This window comes from Myotis yumanensis, unplaced genomic scaffold (genome assembly GCF_028538775.1).
Source record: "Myotis yumanensis isolate MYYU_CA2020_CCGP unplaced genomic scaffold, mMyoYum1.0.hap1 SCAF_3, whole genome shotgun sequence".
NCBI classification, from domain to species: domain Eukaryota; kingdom Metazoa; phylum Chordata; class Mammalia; order Chiroptera; family Vespertilionidae; genus Myotis; species Myotis yumanensis.
In genome coordinates this window covers 83,602,490-83,619,213 of record NW_027223754.1, presented here as the reverse complement: position 1 = coordinate 83,619,213, position 16,724 = coordinate 83,602,490, and the positions used below count along the sequence as shown (strand labels likewise).

Here is a 16,724-nt window from a genome sequence, read left to right as displayed (position 1 = left end):
ACTGCACTTGGAGGAAAAAATTAAAACACATGAGGAGAGCCCAAGGGAGCTTGGGACAACATGAAATGAAGTAACATACATATAATAGGGGTGCCAGAAAACTTCCCTGATTTGGGGAAGAAAAAAGTCATACAAGAACAGAGAGTCCCAAACAAGATGAACCCCAAAAGACCCACACCAAGACATGTTGTAATGACAATGGCAAACATTAACAACAAAGAGAGAATCTTAAAGGCTGCAAGAGAGAGACAGAAATTTACCTACAAGAGATCTCCCATTAGATTATCACATTATTTCTCAACAGAAACACACCAGGCCAGAAAGGAATAGAAGAAAGTATACAAAGTGATGCAAAGTAAGGGACTGAATCCAAGAATACTCTATCCAGCAAGGGTATCATTCAAAATTGAAGGGGAAATTAAGAGCTTCAAAGACAAAAAAAGCTAAGGTAGTTTTATCACTACCAAGCCAGCAATGCAAGAAATGCTAAAAAACAACAACAACAACAAAAAACCTGTTGTAAAAAGAAGGAAAAAAAAGGAGGAAGAAGGAACAAAGACACTAAAAATAAAAATGGATACAAACAAGTACCTATCAGTAATAACTTTCAATATAAATGGCTTAAATGTTCCAATCAAAAGACATTGAGTGGCTGAATAGATAAGAAAACATGACCCATATATATGCTGTCTACAAGAAACCCACTGAGAACGAGAGACTCACACAGACTGAAAGTGAAGGGATGGAAAAATATCTTTCAGGTAAATGGAAATGAAAAAAAAAAAGCTGGGGTAGCAATACTTATATTGGACAAAATAGACTTTACAGTGAAGGCCATAACAAGAGATAAGGAAGGCCACTTCATAATATTAAAGGGATTGATACAACAAGAAGATATAACCCTGGTAAACATATATGCACCCAATGCAGGAGCACCCAAATACATGAAAAAAACTCCTCAAAGATATCAAGGAAGAGATTGACAACAATGCAATCATAGTAGGAGACTTTAACACCCCACTGACATCACTGGATAAATCCTCTAGACAAAAAATGAGCCAAGAAAAAGAAATCCTAAATAACTCACTAGATGAGATGGACTTAATTGACATCTTCAGAACATTTCACCACAAAGCTACAGAATATACGTTCTTCTCAAGTGCACATGGGACATTTTCAAAGATAGACCACATATTGGGTCACAGGCAAAGTCTCTCCAAATTCTAAAAGATTGAAATCATATCAAGCATCTTCTCAGACCACAATGGCATAATATTAGAAATCAACTACAATAAAAACAATAAAAAAATTCAAACACTTAGAGGCTGAATAGCATGCTATTAAATAATGATTAGCTTACCAAAGAAATCAAAGAAGAAATTAAAAACATCCTGAAATGAATGACAATGAAAAGACAACAATCCAAAACCTATGGGACACAGTGAAAGCAGTCCTGAGAGGGAAGTTCATAGCACTACAGGCCTACCTCAAAAAACAAAAAAAACTGGTAACAAATGATCTAACTCTACAACTTAAAGAATTAGAAAGAGAGCAACAAGAGGGAAGGAGGCAATAAAATTCAGAGCAGAAATAAATGAAATAAAGACAAAAAAACAAACATTACAAAAGATCAATGAAACCCAGAGCTGGTTCTTTGAAAGGATAAACAAGATTAATGAACTTCTAGCCAGGCTCACTAAGAAGCAAAGATAGAGGACCCAAATAAACAAAATCAGAAATGAAAGAGGTGAAATAACAACAGACCTCACAGAAATACAAAAGATTGTAAACATATATAGATATAGATATATAGATATAGATATAGATATAGATATAGATATATAGATATATAGATATATGGTATATATATGTACTATATATATATACTATATATATATACCATATATCTATATATCTATATCTGTATAGATATAGATAGATAGATAAATAGATAGATAGATAGATAGATATACTATGAGCAACTCTACTCCAAGAAACTAAACAATCTAGAGGAAATTGACATATTCCTAGAAAAATGCAACCTCCCAAAACTCAATCAAGAAGAATAAAAAGATCTCAACAGGTCGATAACAAAGGAGGAAATTGAAGCAGTCATTAAAAAGCTTCCAGCAAACAAAAGCCTGGAGCCAGACAGCTTTACAGGAGAGTTTTATCAAACATTCAAAGAACTAAAACCTATCCTTCTCAGACTATTCCAAATAGATCAAGAGGAAGGCATACTCCCAAGCTCTTTCTATGAAACCAGCATTACCCTAATATCAAAACCAGATAAAGACACTACAAAGAAAGATAATTATAGGCCAATATCCCTGATAAACATAGATGCTAAAATCCTCAACAAAATTCTAGCAAATCGGATCCAGCATTACATTAGAAAGATCATATACCATGACCAAGTGGGATTTATTCCAGGGATGCAAGGATGGTACAATATCCATAAGTCAATAAACGTGATACACCACATAAACTAACTGAGACAAAAATCACATAATCATATCAGTTGATGCAGAAAAAGCATTTGACAAAATCCAACACCCTTTCCTGATAAAAACTCTCAGCAAGGTGGGAATAGAGGGGTCATATCTCAACATAATAAAAGCCTTATGTGACAAACCTACAGCCAACATCATACTCAATGGGCATATACTAAAACCATTTCCCCTGAGTACAGGAACAAGACAGGGATGCCCACTCTCACCACTCCTGTTCAACATAGTACTGGAAGTGTTAGCCATAGCCATCAGGCAAAAAGAAATAAAAGGCATCCAAATTGGAAAAGAAGAAGTAAAATTGTCATTATTCGCAGATGACATGATATTATACATAGAAAACCATAAAGACTCCATCAAAAAATGACTAGAACTAATAGATGAATTTGCCAATGTAGCAAGATAAAAAATTAACACCCAGAAATCTATGGGTTTTCTATACACCAATAATGAACTCACAGAAAGAGAAACAAAAAAAAAACAAACAAAAAAAATCCCATTTACCATTGCAACAAAAAAATTAAGATACCTAGGAGTAAATTTAACTAAGGAGGTAAAAGACCTGTACTCAGAAAATTACAGGATGGTGGTAAAAGAAATAGAGGAAGACATAAACAAATGGAAGAACATACAGTATTCATGTATTGGTAGAATCAACATCATTAAAATGTCCATACTACCCAAAGTGATCTACAGATTCAATGCAATCCCCATTAAAATACCAATGGCATACCTCAAAGACCTAGAACAAACTCTCCAAAAATTCATTTGGAATAAAAAAAGACTCCGAATAGCTGCAGCGATCCTGAGAAAGAACAAAGTAGGTAGGATCTCAATACCAGATATCAAACTGTATTACAAAGCCACTGTTCTCAAAACTGCCTGGTACTGGCTCAAGAACATACATATAGATCAATGGAATAGAATAGAGAGCCCAGAAATCGGCCCGAACCAATATGCTCAATTAATATTTGACAAAGGAGGCAAGAGCATACAATGGAGTCAAGACAGTCTCTTCAATAACTGGTGTTGGGAAAATTGGACAGATACATGCAAAAACATGAAACTAGACCACCAACTTACACCATACACAAAAATAAACTCAAAATGGATAAAGGACTTAAACGTAAAACGGGAAAGCATAAAAATCCTAGAAGAAGCTATAGGCAGCAAAATAGCAGACATTTGTTATAGCAATATCTTTACTGATATAGCTCCTAGTCCATGGACTACAAACTGCGGCTTGCGAGCCACATGCGGCTCTTTGCCCCCTTGAGTGTGGCTCTTCCTAAGCCTTAGGAGTACCCTAATTAAGTTAATAACAATGTACCGACCTATATAGTTTAAGTTTAAAAAATTTGTCTTTCAAAAGAAATTTCAATTGTTGTACTGTTGATATGTGGCTCTGTTGACTAATGAGTTTGCCAACCACTGTCCTAGGGCAATGGAAACTAAGAAGAAAATAAACAAATGGGACTACATCAAAATAAAAAGCTTCTGCACCGCAAAAGAAACCATCAACAAAACAACAAGAAAGCCCACCGCATGGGAGAACATATTTGCCAATGCTATCTCAGATAAGGGTTTAATCTCCAAGATTTATAAGGAACTCATACAATGTAACAAAAGGAAGATAAACAATCCAATCAAAAAATGGGCAAAGGAGACCGGCGCTCCACCTTCAGCCCAAGTCGACCTCTTCCTTGCGCTCGAGGTAGGCGGGCAGCTTCTGCGTGTGCGTGTTGCTGGCGGGTTGGCCGGGTCCCCCTCGCCTGGCTGCAGGGCTGTGTCGGCCAGTGGTGTGCGGCCCGAGTGTAGAGACAGCCTCTGGTTCCCGCTCCCGCCTCCCGGGGCAGGTGGCACGCGCGCGGCCTTGGAGGCCCGCCTGCACTTGAGACTCCACTGGGCAGGGCCGGCTGAGGACTTGAGGGAGATTTGGGGGCGGGAATCCCTCAAGTCCCGATGGTGCCCATGGTGGAACGGAACGTTCACATCCATCAGAGTGGCCACACTGAGCCCCCGCCTTCAGGGATAAGGAAGGCGAGGCTGCTGGAATGATGCCCACTCACCCCTGGGTCTCGGGGACCGAGAGCTCTCTAGGCAGCAGGATCCAGCGTCCACATTCCGCACGAGTAACCACCGGCCCTTAGAACAGATCTCAAAGGAATTGATATTTTTAGGTTTAAATTTGTTCGATACTGAACTTAACTTTCTTCCATCTAGTGACCCGTTACCAACATGTCGCGGTGGGAGTCTTTTTACAAAAACGAGGGCGATGAAGAAGAAGAGCAGGAGGAGGGCCCGGAAGCAGGGGGTAGGTGACTGTAACCTGTACGGCCGTGTGTGTGGAAGACTTTCCCTGCCTGTCTCTGCTGGGTGTCCTTTGCTATCTAGGGGCCTACTCTCCTCTCCTGAGGACCTCAGACACCCTTCTCCCTTGGAACTTTGCGGAGCTACCCGAGGCTCTTTCATTCACGGCCTGCTCTAGACTATGGGGCATTTCTAGCTTAAGCTTTTGCTGGGCGCTGACTGGTAGGTTGACATCTGTGGACTCCAATAAATGACCCTGAGCAGTGGTATGTTTTGTTACCTTAGATGGCTCAGCTAAGCCTCTTCCTGTTCCAGGAAAGTAGTTTTCCGTTGTTTTTGTTTGTTTGTTTGTTTTTTTAAATATATTTTATTGATTTTTTACAGAGAGGAAGGGAAAGGGATAGAGAGTTAGAAACATAGATCAGCTGCCTCCTGCACGCCCCCCAATGGGGATGTGCCTGCAACCAAGGCACATGCCCTTGACTGGAATCGAACCCGGGACCCTTGAGTCCGCAGGCCGACGCTCTATCCACTGAGCCAAACTGGTCAGGGCATGTTGTTGTTTTTTTAATCCTCATGCTAGGTTATGTCTTTGTTGATTTTAGAGAAGAAGAGGGAGAGAGAGAGAGAGAGAGAGAGAGAGAGAAACATCAATCCATTTGCCTCCCATATGCACCTCAATCATGCATCGAACCCACAACCAAGGTAGGTATGTGCCCTGACCAGAAATCAAACCTGAAGCCTTTCAGTGTACGGGAGGATGCTCCAACTAACTGAGCAGCCCGTCTAGGGCCCAGGAATATAGTTTTACTCATCCTAGTACCTCAATACAAAAATGCCTTCCTATAATAATTGCAGCAACCAGAATAAACATTAGCAACGCAGTTACAGCTGTCATTCCCTTACCATAACCTCCAGGTTTGGGGGTATATGTTCAGCCAACACACCAACACATAGGACAAAGAAAGAGAAATAAGGGATACATGTATCTGTATACTATTTAGTTTAAGTCTGAAAACTTTAAAATGTTTTTATTAAAATTGAGAAACAGGAAATGTTGAAAAATGAGAATATTTATTATAATTTATATAATTTATCACCCTAACACAACTACTACTAGCATTTTGGCATTTAAAAAAAATATATATTTTATTGATTTTACAGAGAGAAAGGGAGAGAGATAGAGAGTCAGAAACATCAATGAGAGAGAAACATCCATCAGTTGCCTCCTGCACACCTCCTACTGGGGATGTGCCCGCAACCAAGGTACATGCCCTTGACCGGAATTGAACCTGGGACCCTTCAGTCCACAGGCTGACGCTCTATCCACTGAGCCAAACCGGCTACGGCGCATTTTGGCATTTTGCATATTTCCTTCATATGCCTTCATTCTGCATATTTCCTAACTACGTATATCTATTTTTTCTTTGTATCTGAGTTTTTATATAGTTGTAATCATAGTGCATATACATTAAAATTTATTTTTTAATTTTTTTGTTAATCCTCACTTGAGGATATTTTTTCCATTGATTTTTAGAGAGAGTGGAAGGGAGGGAGGGAGGGAGAGAGAGAAACAAACATAGATGTAAGAGACACACATTGATCGGTTACCTCCTGCATGTGCCCTGACTGGGACTAGGGATTGAACCTGCAAGCCAGGCACATGCCTTTGACCAGGAATTGAACCTGCAACCCTTCTGGTGTTTGGGCTGACGCTCTAACCACTGAAAACACTGGCCAGGGCTGGATATTTTAATTATTTTCAACTTCTTTTTTTTTTTTTAAATTAAATCTTTATTGTTCTGATTAAAAAAAAAAAAATGGGCAAAGGACCTAAATAGACCCTTTTCCAAGAAAGACATAGAGAAGGCCGAGAGACATATGAAAACACGCTCAAAGCCACTAATCATCTGAGAGATGCAAATCAAAACGACAATGAGGTACCATCTCACACCTGTCAGAATGGCTATCATCAACAAATCAACAAACAACAAGTGCTGGAGAGGATGCAGAGAAAAAGGAACCCTTGTGCACTGCTGTTAGGATGCAGACTGGGGCAGCCACTGTGGAAGACAGTATGGAGTTTCCTCAAAGAATTAAAAATAGAACTTCCATTTGACCCAGTAATCCCACTTCTAGGAATATATCCCAAGAAACCAGATACAACAATCAGAAAGGATATACGCACCCCTATGTTCATAGCAGCACAATCTACAATAGCTAAGATTTAGAAACAGCCTAAGTGCCCATCAGCAGATGAGTGGATTAGAAAACTGGTACATCTACAGAATGGAATACTACGCTAGTGTAAAAAAGGATTGCAACATGTTACCATTTGCAACAGCATGGATGGACCTGGAGAGCATTGTGCTAAGCGAAATAAGCCAGTCAGAGAAAGATAAATATCACATGATCTCACTCATTTGTGGAATATAATGAACACTATAAACTGATGAACAAAAATAGAACCAGAGTCATAGAAGCACGGGACAGACTATCCAACCTATGAGAGAAGGCAGTAAATGAGGGGGTAAGAGATCAACCAAAGGACTTGTATGCATTCAGATGAGCATAACCAATGGACACAGATGGGGGTGGGGGAGTGCAGGAGAGTGAGGGCATGTGCTGGGGAGGTAGAGCCGGCTGGAGAGAGGTCAATGGGGGAAAAAGAAGACTTATGTAATACTTTAAACAATAAAGAATTTAAATTTTAATTTAAAAAAAGGCCTCACTCTTACAGGCCAAAATTTTAATATGAAAACAGACCATCTCATAGAATTAGGGCAGAATTCAGGGTTCTGGGGATATCAGGAAAATTTGGGGCCAAGATGATCAATGAAAAACTTTGGAAAGTTCCTAAACCATCCATATCTGAAGAAATACTCAAAATAAGTTCTCCAGTTTTATGAAACTCAGCTAGGAAAGGAAGGGTGATAGGGTGAAAAAAATATATTGATTCATCAACATTTGAAAGACAAGAGAAGTCTGTTGCTATAGACTGAATGTTCATGTGTCCCCCAAATCCATATTTTGAAATCCTAACCCTCAATGTAATAGTATTAGGAGGTGGGGGCTTTAGGATGTGATTAGAACATGAGGTTGAGCCCCCATGAGTGGGATTAGTGCTCTTATAAAAGAGACCCCAGAGAGTTCCCTCTGCCTCCTCCTCCATGAGAGCCCATAGCCAAAAGCAGCCATCTATGAGCCAAGAAGTGCATTCTGACCAGACACCATACCCGCCAGCATTTTTACCTTGGAACTTCCAGCCTTCAGAACTATGAGAAATAAATGTTTGTTGTTTAAGCTACCAAATCTGTGGTCTTTTTGTTATACCAGCCCAAATGGACTAGACATCAGATATGAGAAACTAGCTAAAGATTAATTCAAGATTGTGAAATTAAACATCCCATATGGAAATGCTGTGCAATCAGTCAAGTAACCAAAATGCCCTTTTTCAGCTTTCCTCTTTGAAGATTCTTCCACTGATGACCTAATGCTATAAAGAAAATGTAAATTTTCTTTACAACCAAATTTTTAGTTAATAGAACCTAATAAAAACAAAATGTTTACTTAATAGAATCTGGTTGGATACATTCCTGTCTTTTCTTTTTGCATTCCTTTCTTAATGAGAAAGACTTTTAAAAAGTCTATTCTACTTTGGTAGATAAGGTATCGATTCAATCAGTAAAGCTCTGAAGACCACGAAGGCTGCAAGGGCTGAAAGTGTTGTCAGCTATTGAACAGGCACTGGAGCCACGGAGCAGACTGCTCCTCGGAACATGAAGATGCTCAGGGTCACCTTCCAGCCGCCTCCTATATGGGTCCCTCCAAGTGTCTTTGTCTGATTTCTCAGTGTGAAATAGAGGAGCGAAATCTTTAAAACTGTAAAGAATCTCTAGCTTGCCAAAGATTTTATGTTAAAGGAACAATTTATATAACCACTGAATTAAAAGTGAGCTTTGGAATTACTTTTTTGAGACTCTTTCTTGATTATAAAAAGAGTACATACTCAATATAAAAAATTTTGAAAATGCAAAAACATATAAAAATGAAAATAAAATTAAAGAAACTCTCAAATATAATGTACAATATGATGACTATTTTTAACAGTGTTTTATGATATGTTTGAAAGTTGTTAAAGAAAATAGGTCCTAAAAGTTATCATCATAGGGAAAAAAATTTTTTTGTATCTATATGAGATGATGGATATAGTAACTAAACTTATTGTGGTAATCATTTCACAATATATGAAAGACATTATGCTCTACACCTAAACTTACACAGTGCTGAATGTCAATTATATCTCAACAAAACTGGGGGGCAGGGGGTAATCTGGTAAAAAAGAATAACTTTAATTTTACCATTCAGAGTTAAGTACACTAAAAATTGTTTTATAACTTTCTAGCATTTTAGCTCTGAAGATATACCTATTTTTAAAATTGGAATCATACCATATGAAACATATGATATTCTGTTTTCTTCTTTATTTACTAGTATATCTTCTATTTTCCCATATCAGTAAATACTTTTCAAAACATGATTTTTAATCACCACACATTACTCTATCATGTAGATGTACCATAATTTAATTATTGTCCTAACCATTAACCATTTTCTTTACAACCGTTTCTCTACTAAATATTGTACTGAATATCCTTATGTATAAATCTCTTTTCTGCATCTCTAATAATTTCTTTCTAATTTGTTCACAGAATTGGGCTTGCTGAGTCAATTCTAAATATTCCAAGGATCATAAGGAATTACAATGGAAATTATAAAACATTTTGAACTGAATAGTATTGAAAACCTATCAGAGTTTGGGGGTTGCAGTTAAAGCCTTACCTAGAGGGAAGTTTATCTCTTAATAAATAAATTAGTAAAGAAGAAAAACTGAAACCAATTTATCTAAGTAACTATTGCAAAGTTACTTAAAGTTTTTTTTATTTTTTATTATTTTTTTTAAAATATGTTTTATTGATTTTTCACAGAGAGGAAGGGAGAGAGATAGAGAGAGTTAGAAACATCGATGAGAGAGAAACATCGATCAGCTGCCTCTTGCACATCCCCCACCAGGGATGTGCCCGCAACCCAGGTACATGCCCTTGACCGGAATCGAACCCGGGACCTCACAGTACGCAGGCCGACGCTCTATCCACTGAGCCAAACCGGTTTCGGCAACTTAAAGTTTTTTTAAACTGGAAATAAACAAGAAAAAATAATAATAAAAATAAGAAAAGGTATTATTGAAATGAACATACAGACAGAGGAGCAACAAAGAAAAAAGTTGGTTCTTTCAGTAGATGAATAGCACGGACCAGAAGTAAGAAAACTTTTCTCTAAAGAGCCAAATAAATTTCGTTTAGACTTGCAGGCCTATGGTCTCTGTGCAACTCTTTATCTGGCCTTGTGGTGTGAAAGTAGCCATAGACAATAAACGAATAGGTGTGACTGTGTCCCTATAACATTTCATTTATAAAAACAGGCACAAGGTTTGGCCCAAGGCCAGCCTTGAAAAGATTGCTCTAGCAAGATGGGCAAAACATGTCTGTAAGAGAGAGAAGAAGAAGAGAAAGTGGGACAAAGGCAACACAAACAACTAAGTTAGGAATGAAAAAGGAAATATCATTACACTAGAAACATCCTACATTAGAAACATCAGAAGAGGTTATTACAAACAACTTTAGGCTTATTAATTGAAAATTTTAGATGAAATGGACACTAAGGAAACTCAACTTACCAAAACCAAATAGAAACTCCAAAAGGAATAAATCCATGAAAATCCTAGATCCAGAAGATTTCAACAGTCACTTCCATCAAGTATTTAAGGAATAAATTATATCAAATTGACAAATTCTGTAAAGTATTAAAAGAGGGAATACCTCCCAACTCAGTTTATGAGGAAAACATAACATTGAAACCAAAACTTGCCAAGAATATTACAATAAAGAAAAATTATATTTACATATACACGAAAATCTTACACAACATTTTAACAAATCAAATCCAACAATGTACAGAAAATGTTAACTCATCATGACCAATTTAGGTTTAGTGGTGGGGTGGGAGCAAGTTTGATTTAATATTCACAAACCAATACACAGTTGACCCTGAACAAAGCAGGTTTGAACTGCGCATATCCACTTATATGCTGTTTTTTGCTCCATAAAAATGCAGTCCACCCTCCTCACATCTAAAATGATATTTTCAATGGCGGTCGGGAATCCTCGACCCAGAGGGCTTACTATATGCATTGTCTTCTGCCATTTTTTGGAAGGGATTAAGCGCCCAAATCCAAAGAATTTAGTGTCCTGTGGAGTCCTGGAACTAATCCCCTGCAGATACTGAGAGAGGACTACATGTAGGTGCAGGCTGGTCTCTCGTGTTGGCCCGTGCTTCCACGGCCAGATCACAACCTGCTTCTAGGACAGCAGGGCTGCTATCTCCCTGTTTTCCCCAGCCGCCTCTGGTGGAGACAACGACCAGCTGTGCTGTTGGCAGAGTGCTCAGTCTCCACTGTCATACCCGGGGAACTGGGCTGCCCGCACACTACCTTCAGCTGAAGGTAGTGCTGAAGTTGACAGTGGTCTGGGCCCCCTCACAGGGGCAGCCTGTTGCTCTTGCATGCCTGGGAGGCATTTCCGTAGAATTCAGCACCTGAGGAGCGGAGCCTACTGTGCAGCTTTGGAGAAGCAGCCCAGTGACTAATCTGCAGAAGTCTTCTGTGGCTCCTAAACCACCGAAATGTGCTCCCTGCAGTTGCTGAGCCAAGAGGAGCAGGCTTCTGTCACTGACTCAAAGCGACTTCTGATTCTGGGGCACCCCACTTACTGCTGGACTTCAGACCTCAAGTAGAAGTGGAGGTAAATCTGCCTTTTGCCTCTGCCCTATCCATCCCTCTGAAACATCTGTAACGGAGGGATGCAGGAAGACTGGAAACTCCTAGGAGAAGCAAACCAGGAAGGGAAGTGAGACACACAGAGAGTGATCCCCTTCTTTTCATTTACTTTATTTGAAAACTGGGCACAGACTCCCAGAAATCCATGAAAGATCCTGCAATCCTTAAGAGCAACCCAAGAGTTGGACTCTGACAGTTTAGGATGTTGTGATGGGCCTCATGGGGTTGGCTGCCCAAACTGAACCATCCTGCAGTCCTGAGAGGGCTGGTATAGTCTGACCTGAGAAAGATGTGGATTGTCATTTTACCTCAAAGATATGTGTTAGGTCTGTGAAATATGCCTTTGGTATTTTAATGGGGATTGCATTAAATCTATAGATTGCTTTGGGTAGTATGGACATTTTAGTACTGTTGATCCTATCAAATCCATGAACATGGTATATCCTTCACTTGTTTATGTCTTCCTCTATCTCTTGTTTCAACGTCTTGTAGTTTTCCAAGTACAGGTCTTTTACCTCCTTAGTTAAGTTTATTCCTAGGTATCTTAACTTTTTTTTGCAATGGTAAATGGGTTTGTTTCTTTAGTTTCTCTTTCTATGAGTTCATTATTGGCATATAAAAATGCCATATATTTCTGGGTATTAATTTTGTATTCTGTTACATTGCCAAATTCATTTATTAGGTCTAGTAGTTTTTTGGTGGAGTCTTAGGGTTTTCAATGAACAGTATCATGTCTCCACAAATAATGACAGTTTTACTTCTTCTTTTCCAATTTGGATACCTTTTATTTCTTCTTCTTTTCTGATCACTATGGCTAGTACTTCCAATACTATGTCGAACAGGAGTGGTGAAAGTGGGCATCCCTGTCTTGTTCCTGTTCTTAGGGGAAATGGTTTTAGCCCATTGAGTATGATGTTGGCTGTAGGTTTGTCATACAAGGCTTTTACTATGTTGAGGTATGATCCCTCTATTCCCACCTTGCTGAGGGTTTTTATCAAGAAAGGGTGTTGGATTTTCTCAAATGCTTTTTGGCATTAATTGATATGATCATGTGTTTTTGTCTTTCAATTTGTTTATGTGATGTATTACAGTTATTGATTTGCAGATATTGTACCAGCCTTGTACCGCTGGAATAAATCCCACTTGGTATGGTGTATGAACTTTTTAATGTATTGATGGATGCGACTTGCTAATATTTTATGAGGATTTTAGCATCTATACTTATCAGGGATATTGGCCTGTAATTATCTTTCTTTGTAGTGTCTTTATCTGGTTTTGGGATTTGGATAATCCCGGCTTCATTGGAAGAGCTTGGAAGTGTTGCTTCCTCTTAAATTTTTTTGAATAGTCTGAGGAGGATTGGTGTTAGTTTTTCTTTGAATGTTTGGTAAAACTCCCTTGTGAAGCCATCTGGACCAGGGCTTTTGTTTGCTAAACCTAACTCTCCAAAAATGTATATGGAATAAAAGAAGATGCCAAATAGCTGCAGCAATCCTGAGAAAGAACAAAGTTGGAGGGATCACAATACCAGATATCATGCTACATTACCAAGCCACTGTTCTCAAAACTGCGTGGTACTGGCACAAGAACAGACATATAGACCAATGAAACAGATTAGAGAACCCAGAGATTGACCCAAGCCATTATGTTTAATTAATATTTGACAAAAGAAAGCAAGAGCATACGATGGAGTAAAGACAGTTTCTTCAATAAATGGTGCTGGGAAAATTAGACAGGTACATGCAAAAGAATGAAACTGGACCACCAACTTACACCATACACAAAAATAAACTCAAAATGGATAAAAGATTTAAACATAAGATGGGAAACCATAAAATCTTAAAAGAATCCATAGGCAGCAAATATCAGACATATCTTGTAGCAATATGTTTATGGACACATATCCTAGGACAATGGAAACTAAGGAGAAAATAAACAAATAGGTCTACATCAAAAGAAAAAGCTTCTTGGGGGTTAATGGGGGGGGGATAAGAACACATTTGTAATACCTTAACTAATAAAGAATTAAAAAATAAATAAATAAAAAATAAAAATAAAAAGCTTCTGCACCACTAAAGAAACCGTCAACAAAACAACAAGAAAGCCCACTGCATGGGGAACATACTTGCCAATGTTACATCTGATAAGGGTTTAATCTCCAAAATTTATTAGGAACTCATACAACTTAACAAAAGGAAGATAAACAATCCAATCTAAAAAAAAAAAAAAAAATGGGCAAAGGACCTAAGTAGACACTTTTCAAAAGCAGATATACAGAAGGCCAAGAGACATATGAAAAAATGCTCAAGGTCATTAATCATCTGAGAGATGCAAATCAAAACTACATCTCACAGTTGTCAGAATGGCTATCATCAACAAATCAATAAACAACAAGTGCTGGAGAGGATGTGGAGAAAAAGGAACCCTCGGGCACTGCTGGTGGAATGCAGACTGGTGCAGCCGTTGTGGAAAACAGTATGGAGTTTCCTCAAAAAATTAAAAAGTGGAACTCCCATTTGACCCAGTAATCTCACTTCTAGGATTATATCCCAAGAAACCAGAAACACCAATCGGAAAGGATATATGAACCCCTATGTTCATAGCAGCACAATTTACAATAGCTAAGACTTAGAAACAGCCTAAGTGCCCATCAGCAGATGAGTGGATTAAAAAACAGTGGTACACCTACACAATGGAATACAACGCTGATGTAAAAAAGAAAGAACTCCTACCATTTGCAACAGCATGGATGGACCTGGGGGGCATTATGTTAAGTGAAATAAGCCAGTTGGAGAAAGATAAATGTCACATGATCTCACTCATTTGTGGAATATAATGAACAACATAAACTGATGAACTAAAATAGATCTAGAGACATAGAAGCATGGAACAGACCATCAAGCCTCGAAGGGAAAGCAAAGGAGGGTGGTGGGGGAGGTAAGAGATCAACCATTCTATATAATAAAAGGCTAATATGCAAATCGACCAATAGCAGAATGACCAGTTGCTATGACACGCACTGCAGTTGCCAAACGCCCATTTGGTCCCCCCCACTCCTGGTTCAGGCATTGAACATCTGCCTATCCCCCCTGCTGCTAGGTATCTGAGGGGGCCAAGGCCTTCCAGAGGGTGAGCTTTGCTCACATCTACAGCGCCCTGGACTAGACGGCCCGCAGGATCAACCTGGCCAAGTTCACCCAGGGCAAGTGCTCCACCCTCATCGTCACTGACCTGGCAGCCCGGGGCCTGGACATCCCGCTAGTGGACAACATCATCAACTTTAGTTTCCCAGACAAGGGCAAGCTCTTCCTGCACCATGTGGGCCAAGTGGCACAGCCTACTCCTGATGGCCCCAGATGAGTTCCCCTACCTGCTGGACCTGCACCTGTTCTTGGGCCATGCCCTCACCCTTCCCCGCCCCCACAAGGAGCCCTCAGGTGTGGACTGTGTGCAGGGCCTGGTGCCACAGAGCATGATGGACCACGAGGACTGCGGCCTGCGGAACACCCTGGAGGCGTCACTGGAGCTGCAGGGCCTGGGCCACGTGGTAGACAACGCCCAGCAGCAATGCTTGTACTTGTGGCCGGTGCCCTTGCCAGAGTCCATCAAACGGCCCAAGGAGTTAGACCTCGCAAGGCTGGGCCTGTACCCCTCTTCAGCTCGAGCTTCAAGGAAGAGGAGCTGCAGCAGCTGAGGCTGCTGGAAAGCATCGAGCAGAACTGCTCATGGGCAACCATCTTTGAGAGCAACATCTCCAGATGGGACCTGAGCAGCCAGGTGATGCGAGCCAAGCAGCAGAAGGACTAAAAAGCCATCGCCAGCTTCCGGCAGGGCCAGCAGGAGTGGCAGGAGGGCCTGGCTGGCCCTGCCCCGAGCTGCCCAGTGCGGCAGGCAGAGCAGCCTGGAAAAGAGGAGGAGGAGGAAGAGGCGGGAGAGCACATGGAGGACGTCTTCACAGAGCTCGTGGGCCAGAAATGGCAGCAGCCAGGACCTGACTGGGGAGCCAAGAGGTGGAAGGAGGAGGCCCAGCTGCTGGACCCGGATTTCTATGTCCGCTATGGGCCCAAGGACCTCAACAGTGAATGGGGCCTGAGCATTCGTGGGGATGGGGCGCCTTTGAGCAGCAGGTGGCTGGCACTGTCCTGGACCTGATGGGGGACAAGGCCCAAAACCTGACCGGGGGCCGGCAGCAGCTCAAGTGGGACCAGAAGAAGAAGCAGTTTGTGAGACAGTCAGGGCAGGAGGACAAGAAGAAGATCAAGACAGAAAGTGGTCACTACATCAGCAGCTTCTACAAGCAGAACCTCTACCAGAAGTGGAAGCAAAAACAGAAAATCGCCATATGCTCAATGCCTGAGCCCCAGTGGGCCACCAGCAGTCGGCCCTGTCAGGGCGCTGTTTTGGCTTGATCCAGTCAGGGCATGTACAGGAGGCAACCAATGTATGTGTCTTTCTCACACCTATGTTTCTCTCTCTGTCTCGTCTTCCCTTCTACTCTGAAAATCAATGAAAAATGTTCTCAGGTGAGGATTAACAAAAACACCCAAAATATGCATACATACACACATATACAAAAATACATGAATATTGGGGGGCTGGGGGGCGGGGCCCACAGGTGCATGAATTTCGTGCACCAGGCCTCTAGTGTAAGCATAACCAAAGGACACTGACAATAGGAGGGTGGGACATGTGCTTGGGGGGGGGGGGGGGGGGCAGGCGGGAGCCACCAGGGAGAGGTCAATGGGGAAAAAGGAGACATATGTATTACTTTCAACAATAAAGAATTTAAATCTTAAAAAAAGAAGATATACATGGTTTTGTTTGTTTTTTCAGTAATGTAGACAAGAGCCATTGATTCTACAATATGTAAATACATGAATTTATTTTTTAAGGGACTTTTGACTGCAATTTATTGGGTGATTTTACTTATTAACTGGTTATAATACTATTTCTGAGTTCCTTGTGTTCAGCACTTGGTGAGTGTCTTGTAACTTAAAATATAAATGAAA

At 40.3% G+C, this 16,724-nt stretch overlaps 1 pseudogene; it reads left to right on the top strand.

Moving 5' to 3' along the window:
- Positions 1 to 4,748: 4,748 nt before the first annotated feature.
- Positions 4,749 to 16,124, top strand: LOC139006226 (ATP-dependent RNA helicase DDX54 pseudogene; annotated as a pseudogene).
- The last annotated feature ends 600 nt before the right edge of the window (positions 16,125 to 16,724 follow it).